Consider the following 9,600-nt stretch of genomic DNA (forward strand, 5'->3'; position numbering starts at 1 on the left):
AGATTTGTCTGCCTGTGGCCCATGGCGTGGCTCTGTGAACGGGGGCCCTCAACCTACTAAAAATGTTTACTTTAAAATTCCTTTGGGTATGATAGAGAAACTGCTAGCTAATCCCTTTACAGGAGATGGAACATTACATCCTGATTTGCACCTAATCAATGTGGATGAAGTTTGTGGATTATTTAAGCTTGTAGGTGTGCCCGCGGATGTTATCAAGAAGAAGGTCTTCCATTTATCTTTGAAGGGAAATGCATTGACATGGTTTAGGCTATGCGATGATATTGGATCATGGAACTACAACCGATTGAAATTGGAATTTCATCAAAAGTTTTATCCTATGCATCTGGTTCATCGTGATCGTAATTATATATATAATTTTTGTCCTCGCGAAGGAGAAAGCATCGCTCAAGCTTGGGGGAGGCTTAATTCAATGTTATATTCATGCCCCAATCATGAGCTCTCAAGAGAAATTATTATTCAAAATTTTTATGCTCGGCTTTCTCTCAATAATCGCTCCATGCACGATACCTCTTGTACTGGTTCTTTTATGATGAAGTCTATTGAATTCAAATGGGATTTATTGGAAAGAATTAAATGCAACTCTGAATATTGGGAACTTGACGAAGGTAAGAAGTCAGGTATAACACCTAAGTTTGATTGTGTTAAATCTTTTATGGATACCGACACTTTTCATGAATTTAGCGCTAAGTATGAACTTGACTCTGAGATAGTAGCTTCTTTCTGTGAATCATTTGCTACTCATGTTGATCTCCCTAAGGAGAAGTGGCTTAAATATCATCCTCCCATTGAAGTAAAAGTAGTTGAACCTATTAAAGTTGAAGAAAAGACTATCACTTATAATGTCGATCCTATTGTTCCTACCGCTTTTATCGAGAAACCACCTTTCCCTGCTAGAATAAAGGATCATGCTAAAGCTTCAACTGTGGTCAACAATATTAATATTAGAACACCCAAACCCTTTGAGCAAATTAAAGTTGAAACTAGTGTTGCTATGGCTAAAGATCTCTTGGTTGATAATATTGATGGGCATGTTATTTACTTTTGTGATGAAGCTGCTAGAATTGCTAGACCTGATACTAAAAATAAACATAGACCTGTTGTAGGCATGCCTGTTATTTCTGTTAAAATAGGAGATCATTGCTATCATGGCTTATATGATATGGGTGCTAGTGCAAGTGCAATAACTCATTATTTATACGAAGAAATTATGCATGATCTTGCACTTGCCGAGTTAGAAGGTATTTATGTTACAATTAAGCTTTCCAATAGAGATACTATTTCAACGGTTGGGATTGTTAGAGATGTTGAAGTGTTGTGTGGGAAAGTTAAATATCCTACTGATTTTCTTGTTCTTGGTTCCCCACAAGATGACTTTTGTCCCATTATATTTGGTAGACCCTTCTTGTCTCATGATTTTAATTTTGCTAAATTTCGTAGACAACCCCATGATAAAGAATTGCCTAGTAAATATGAAATTATTGGTCTTGCTTCTATTGTCGTGCCTCCTAATGATCCTTTAGAACAATATTTGCTAGACCATGAAAATGATATTTTTATGAATGAAAGAAGGGAAATAGATGAAGTATTCTTTAAACAGGGACCTATTTTGAAACACAACTCGCCTGTCGAAATTCTAGGGGATCCTCCTCCACCCAAGGGTGATCCCGTGTTTGAGCTTAAACCATTGCCTGATACTCTTAAATATGCTTATCTTGATGAAAAGAAGATATATCATGTTATTATTAGTGCTAACCTTTCAGAGCAGGAAGAAGATAGATTTTGAAAACTCTGAAGAAGCACCGTGCTGCTATTGGATATACTCTTGATGATCTTAAGGGCATTAGTCCCATGCTATGCCAGCACAAAATAAAATTGGCGAAAGAAGCTAAACCGGTTGTTGACCGCCAACGATGGTTAAATCCTAAGATGAAAGAAGTGGTAAGAAAATAAATACTAAAGCTTCTGGAGGCAGGTATAATTTACCCTATTGCCGATAGTCAGTGGGTAAGTCATGTCCATTGTGTCCCTAAGAAAGGAGGTATTACTGTTGTTCCTAATTATAAAGATGAATTGACCCAACAAAGAATTGTTACAGGTTATAGAATGGTAATTCATTTCCGCAAACTAAATCAAGCTACTAAAAAAGAACATTACCCTTTACCTTTTATTGATCAAATGCTAGAAAGATTACCTAAACATACACATTTTTGCTTTCTAGACGGTTATTCTGGTTTCTCTCAAATACCCATGTCAAAAGAGGATCAAGAAAAGACCACCTTTACTTGCCCTTTTGGAACCTTTGCTTATAGACGTATGCCTTTTGGTTTATGTAATATGTTGGGGAACGTAGTAATTTCAAAAAAATTCCTACGCACACGCAAGATCATGGTGATGCATAGCAACGAGGGGAGAGTGTGATCTACGTACCCTTGTAGACCGACATCAGAAGCGTTATATCAACGCGGTTGATGTAGTCGTACGTCTTCACGATCCGACCGATCCAAGCACCGAAACTACGGCACCTCCGAGTTTCCGCACACGTTCAGCTCGATGACGATCCCTGGACTCCGATCCAGCAAAGTGTCGGGGAAGAGTTCCGTCAGCTCGACGGCGTGGTGACGATCTTGATGTTCAACTGTCGCAGGGCTTCGCCTAAGCACCACTACAATATTATCGAGGATTATGGGGCACCGCACACGGCTAAGAAAACGATCACGTGGATCAACTTGTGTGTCTAGGGGTGCCCCCTGCCTCCGTATATAAAGGAGCCAAGGGGGGTGCGGCCGGCCCTAGTAGGAGGCGCGCATGAGGAGTCCTACTCCTACCGGGAGTAGGACTCCCCTCCCTTTCCTTGTCCAAGTAGGAGAGGGGGAAGGAAGGGAGAGAGGAGAGGAAGGAAAGGGGGGGCGGCGCCCCTCCCTCCTTGTCCAATTCGGACTAGGGGGAGAGGGGGTGCGCGGCCTGCCCTGGCAGCCCCTCCTCTTCTCCACTTTAGGCCCATGAGGCCCATTAACCCCCCGGGGGGTTCCGGTAACCCCCCGGTACTCCGGTTTTATTGAAACTTCCCTGGAACATTTCCGGTGTCCGAATATAGCCGTACAATATATCAATCTTTATGTCTCGACCATTTCGAGACTCCTTGTTATGTCTGCGATCATATCTGGGACTCCGAACCAACTTTGGTACATCAAAACTCATAAACTCATAATATAACTGTCATCAAAACCTTAAGCGTGCGGATCCTATGGGTTCGAGAACAATGTAGACATGACCGAGACATGTCTCCGGTCAATAACCAATAGCGGAACCTGGATGATCATATTGGCTCCCACATATTCTACGAAGATCTTTATCGGTCAGACCGCATAACAACATACGTTGTTCCCTTTATCATCGGTATGTTACTTGCCCAAGATTCGATCGTCGGTATATCAATACCTAGTTCAATCTCGTTACCGGCAAGTCTCTTTACTCGTTCCGTAATACATCATCTCGCAACTAACTCATTTAGTTGCATTGCTTGCAAGGCTTAGGTGATGTGCATTACCGAGAGGGCCCAGAGATACCTCTCCGACAATCGGAGTGACAAATCCTAATCTCGAAATACGCCAACCCAACATGTACCTTTGGAGACACCTGTAGGGCTCCTTTATAATCACCCAGTTACGTTGTGACGTTTGGTAGCATACAAAGTGTTCCTCCGGTAAACGGGAGTTGCATAATCTCATAGTGATAGGAACATGTATAAGTCATGAAGAAAGCAATAGCAACATACTAAACGATCGAGTGCTAAGCTAACGGAATGGGTCAAGTCAATCACATCATTCTCCTAATGATGTGATCCCGTTAATCAAATAACAACTCTTTGTCTATGGTTAGGAAACATAACCATCTTTGATTAACGAGCTAGTCAAGTAGAGGCATACTAGTGACACTCTGTTTGTCTATGTATTCACACATGTATTATGTTTTCGGTTAATACAATTCTAGCATGAATAATAAACATTTATCATGAAATAAGGAAATAAATAATAACTTTATTATTGCCTCTAGGGCATATTTCCTTCATAATACACCTGCTACCTTTCAAAGATGTATGACTGCTATATTCTCTGACTTCTGTGAAAAGATTGTTGGGGTTTTCATGGATGATTTCTCCGTACATGGAACTTCTTTTGATGATTTCTTAAGCAACCTTGATCGAGTTTTGCAGAGATGTGAAGAAACTAATCTTGTCTTGAATTGGGAGAAGTTTCACTTTATGGTTAATGAAGGTATTGTCTTGGGGCATAAAATTTCCGAAAGAGGTATTGAAGTTGGTAAAGCTAAAGTTGATGCTATTGAAAAGATGCCGTGTCCAAAGGACATTAGGTATAAGAAGTTTCCTTGGTCATGCCGGTTTTTATAGGAGGTTCATTAAAGACTTCTCAAAAATTTCTAGGCCTCTGACTAATCTTTTACAAAATACATTCCTTTTGTCTTTGATGATGATTGTGTAGATGCATTTGAAATACTTAAGAAAGCCTTGGTTTATGCACCCATTGTTCAGCCACCTGATTGGAATTTGCCCTTTGAAATTATGTGTGATGCTAGTGATTATGCTCTAGGTGCTGTTCTAGGACAAAGAGTTGATAAGAAATTAAATGTTATCCAATATGCTAGTAAAACTCTAGACAGTGCCCAGAGAAATTATGCTACTAATGAAAACGAATTTTTAGCAGTTGTGTTTGCTTGTGATAAGTTCAGACCTTATATTGTTGATTCCAAAGTAACTGTTCACACCGATCATGCTGCTATTAAATATCTTATGGAAAAGAAAGATGCTAAACCTAGACTTATTAGATGGGTTCTCCTACTACAAGAATTTGATTTGCATATTATTGATAGAAAGGGAGCTGAGAACCCCGTTGCAGACAACTTATCTAGGTTAGAGAATGTTCTTGATGACCCACTACCTATTGATGATAGCTTTCCTGATGAACAATTAGCTGTCATAAATGCTTCTCGTACTGCTCCATGGTATGCTGATTATGCTAATTACATTGTTGCTAAATTTATACCACCTAGTTTCACATACCGCCAAAAGAAAAGGTTTTTCTATGATTTAAGACATTACTTCTGGGATGACCCACACCTTTATAAAGAAGGAGTAGATGGTGTTATTAGACTTTGTGTACCTGAGCATGAATAGGAACTGATCCTACGCAAGTGTCACTCTGAGGCTTATGGAGGACACCATGCTGGAGATAGAACTGCACATAAGGTATTGCAATCCGGTTTTTATTGGCCTACTCTCTTCAAGGATGCCCGTAAGTTTGTCTTGTCTTGTGATGAATGTCAAAGAACTGGTAATATTAGTAAACGTCAAGAAATGCCTATAATTATTCACTTGTTATTGAACCATTTGACGTTTGGGGCTTTGATTATATGGGACAGTTTCCTTCCTCTAATGGGTATACACATATTTTAGTTGTTGTTGATTACATTACTAAGTGGGTAGAAGCTATTCCAACTAGTAGTGCTGATCATAACACCTCTATTAAGATGCTTAAAGAAGTTATTTTTTCGAGGTTTGGAGTCCCTAGATACTTAATGACTGATGGCGGTTCACATTTTATTCATGGTGCTTTTCGTAAAATGCTTGCTAAGTATGATGTTAATCATAGAATTGCATCTCCATACCACTCACAGTCTAGTGGTCAAGTAGAACTGAGTAATAGAGAGCTTAAATTAATTTTGCAAAAAACTCTTAATAGGTCTAGAAAGAATTGGTCCGAGAAACTTGACGATGCATTATGGGCCTATAAAACTACATATAAAAATCCTATGGGTATGTCTTCGTATAAGATGGTTTATGGAAAAGCATGTCACTTACCTCTCGAACTAGAACATAAAGCATATTGGGCCATTAAAGAGCTCAACTATGACTTCAAACTTGCCGGTGAGAAGAGACTGTTTGACATTAGCTCACTTGATGAGTGGAGAACCCAGGCCTATGAGAATGCCAAACTGTTTAAAGAAAAAGTTAAAAGATGGCATGACAAAAGGATACAAAAATTTGAGTTTAATGTAGGTGATTATGTATTGTTATACAACTCTCATTCAAGATTTTTTGCAGGAAAATTCCTCTCTAAATGGGAAGGTCCTTACGTTATCGAGGAGGTCTATTGTTCTGGTGCCATAAAAATCAACAACTTCGAAGGCACAAATCCGAGGGTGGTGAACGGTCAAAGAATCAAACATTATATCTCAGGTAATCCTATAAATGTTGAAACTAATGTTATTGAAGCCGTAACCCCGGAGGAGTATATAAGGGACACCTTCCAGAACGTTTCAGCCTCCGAAAAGGAATAGGTATGTGGTATGGTAAGTAAACCGACTCCAAAACAGTTCTAATAGCAAATTTTCTCCGTTTTGGAATATTTAAGAAAATAGGAAAATAAGAAGCAGTCCGGAAAGGACACGAGGTGTCCACGAGGGTGGAGGGAGCGCCCCCTGCCTCGTGGGCACCTCGTGCGTCCTCCGGACTCCGTTTTCTTGCACGATACTTCTTTTGGTCGGTAAAAATTCATTATATAATCTCCCGAAGGTTTTGACTACTGTACCACGACACAAACCTCTGTTTTTGTTTTGAGTTGTGTCGGCGTTCTGGGAACGGAGGTCCCCAGACTTGCCTGCCTGTGTCCCACGGCGTGGCTCTGCGAGCAGGCCCATACGACCCATCTTCACCAGCTAGGACTCAAGACCCTCGCGAGGCGGACGACACAAGACCCCCTCAGGGGCGGCCTCACCAGGCTGACTCACGAGGGGCGAAGTGATCAAGGCCAGGCAAACCTCGCGAGGTTCCAGTGATGTGAGCCATGACAACCAAGGCCAGGCGGGCGCCAACACGCACAGTGTCCTTGTTTCCTCTTCGGTGCTAAGGAAGCAGGCGTAGGCACGGAGTACCGAGGCGTCAAGCCAAGGTTTCCATATCAGTGCAACAAGACCAAGACCAGAAGGACAGCAAGACGGAGGTAACCGTGGAGCCCAAGACGGCGTCACCACCAGAGCCTTTTGCAGGCGAAGACTACTTTTGTCAGGATAGGCTGTACTAGCTGTCCCCTTTCAAATTTGGCCGTTGTTGGCTCCCTTCCCGCTCAATATTTGGGGAGAGGACCAGGGCCTCTATAAATAGGACTAGCCATCACCATAGCTAGGGGGATCGATCAATCAGTCGGACCAAGAGAGAACAAGACAACCACAAGTTCACCAAGCACAAGAACACCTCTCCTCAGGAGGCTGTTCTTCCCCTTGTACTATTCATCCTCAGCCCAAGAGGCAATCCACCACACCACACAAGAGTAGGGTATTACACCACAACGGTGGCCCGAACCAGTATAAATCTTGTGTCCTTCGTGTTGCGAGCTCGTCGAGTTAGCCCGTAAGATCTTAGTAAAGCTAGGACGTGGATTAGTAGAGGGGAGATCTTCGCACGCACCCCAGTGTTCGAACCTTGAGGGTTTTGCCGGAACCCGTGATCTGAAAAGTTGTCTCTACCGCAGATTAGAGCAAGATGTCTTCTCAAGAGTCAGTCGGGGAGAGCCGGGTGTCTCATCTGGCACCGGGACCAGGAGAAAATAGTGATGCTGACCACTTTGGGCCATCAACGGAGGAAGAGATGGAGGCCGACTTGAAAAGGATAGATGCCATGGAGGAAGATCAATAAGTTGCTTCTCGTTTCCAAGCCGGATTCACAATGGGGGAACTACAGAGCTTAGCTATTCCAAACTCGGTCATCCCCTCCAATGTTAAATTTCTTTCTTATGAAAATACGAAAAAGAGTGTTACTTGTTCTCCCGCAGCTATGCAACATCCATGGGTGAAAGGAGCTTTAGCCCTCACGGGTAAGCTTCGTAAGGAAATAATGGACCTCAAGCAACAAGTTAATAAGCTCGAGGAAGAGAATCGCATCCAGAGGGGCATCACCGCCAAGAATATCACATCACCACCTCCGAAGAAAGAGACACAAATACATGGGTATAGGCACTCGCCTTGGCAACTGGCAAGCTTGGGGGAGTGCCCCGGTATCGTATCACCATCACACTTCTATCTTTACTGTTTTTCTTAGTTCGGTCCTTTTTGATTATATCTTGATCTAGTAGAATAAAGTTTAGTATGATCTAGTTTTGAGTTTTGCTTTATGATCCTTTTATGTAATCTAGTCCGTGAGATATATATAATAAAGATTAGTTTTGAGTCAAGGGCTTGGTTATCTTGTTATGATCTTGGGAAAAAAGAGAAAGAATAAAAAGAAATAAAGAGATCATATTTATCTTATGGAGAGTAATGACTTCACATATAAAGAGTATGATGAATAAAAGTTATTGAGAGTTGACAAACATAGTTTTAGTCATCGTCGCAATTAATAGGAAGTAATAAAGAAAGAGAGGTTTTCACATATAAATATACTATCATGGACATCTTTTATGATTGTGAGCACTCATTAAAATGACATGCTAAAAAGTTGATGTTGGACAAGGAAGACAATGTAGTGGGTTATGCTTTCTTACATCCGAAACAAATTATATTGTCATGGATCATCCAACATGTTGAGCTTGTCTTTCCCACTCATGCTAGCCAAATTCTTTGCACCAAGTAGAAATACTACTTGAAAGTGCTAGTGATCAACTAGAGGGGGGTGAATAGGCAATTTTTATGAAAGTCTTCAAAACATGGAAGTTTCGAAGACAAACGATAGAAATAAACCTATTACCATGCAGCGGAAGGTAGACTACACTAAGCAAGCCATAGTCAAGTATTCAATGAAGTGAAAGCACAATGACTAATAGCATCTAGGCAGTATAGATCAGGTAGGAAGATAGTGTGAAGCCAATCAGAACAATGAGTTACTCAGTGAAGACAAAAGATAATGCAATCATACAATGACTTCACCAGGGCCAACAGTAAGTAAAGGAATGGGAAGGACGAAACCAGTGACTCGTTGAAGACAATGATTTGTTGGACCAGTTCCAGTTGCTGTGACAACTGTACGTCTGGTTAGGGAGGCTGAGATTCAACTCAGAAGACCGCGTCTTCACCTTATTCCCCTTGAGCTAAGGACACCCAGTCCTCGCCCAATCACTATGGTAAGTCTTCAAGGTAGACTCCCAAACCTTCACAGACTTTGTTCACTGGCGATCCACAATGACTCTTGGATGCTCAGAACGCGACGCCTAACCGGCTGGAGGATTCACAGTCCTCAAGTGTAATAAGTCTTCAAATCACACAGACATGAAGACTTCAGTGATGCCTAACACTCTTTGGCTCTGGTTGGTTAGGGCTTTATCCTCGCAAGGAATTCTCTCTCAAAGGCTTCGAGGTGGGTTGCTCTCAAACGGCAAAAGCCGTACACTAACTCTGAGCAGCCAACCATTTATGGTTGTAGGGGGTGGGCTATTTATAGCCACTAGGCAACCCGATCTGATTTGTCCGAAATGACCTTGGGTCACTAAGGAACTGACACGTGTTCCAACGGTCAGATTTCAAACACACGCGACAACTTTACTTGGGCTACAAGCAAAGCTGACTCATCCAGCT

Source organism: Triticum aestivum, chromosome 1A (assembly GCF_018294505.1).
Source record: "Triticum aestivum cultivar Chinese Spring chromosome 1A, IWGSC CS RefSeq v2.1, whole genome shotgun sequence".
Taxonomy (NCBI): Eukaryota; Viridiplantae; Streptophyta; class Magnoliopsida; order Poales; family Poaceae; genus Triticum; species Triticum aestivum.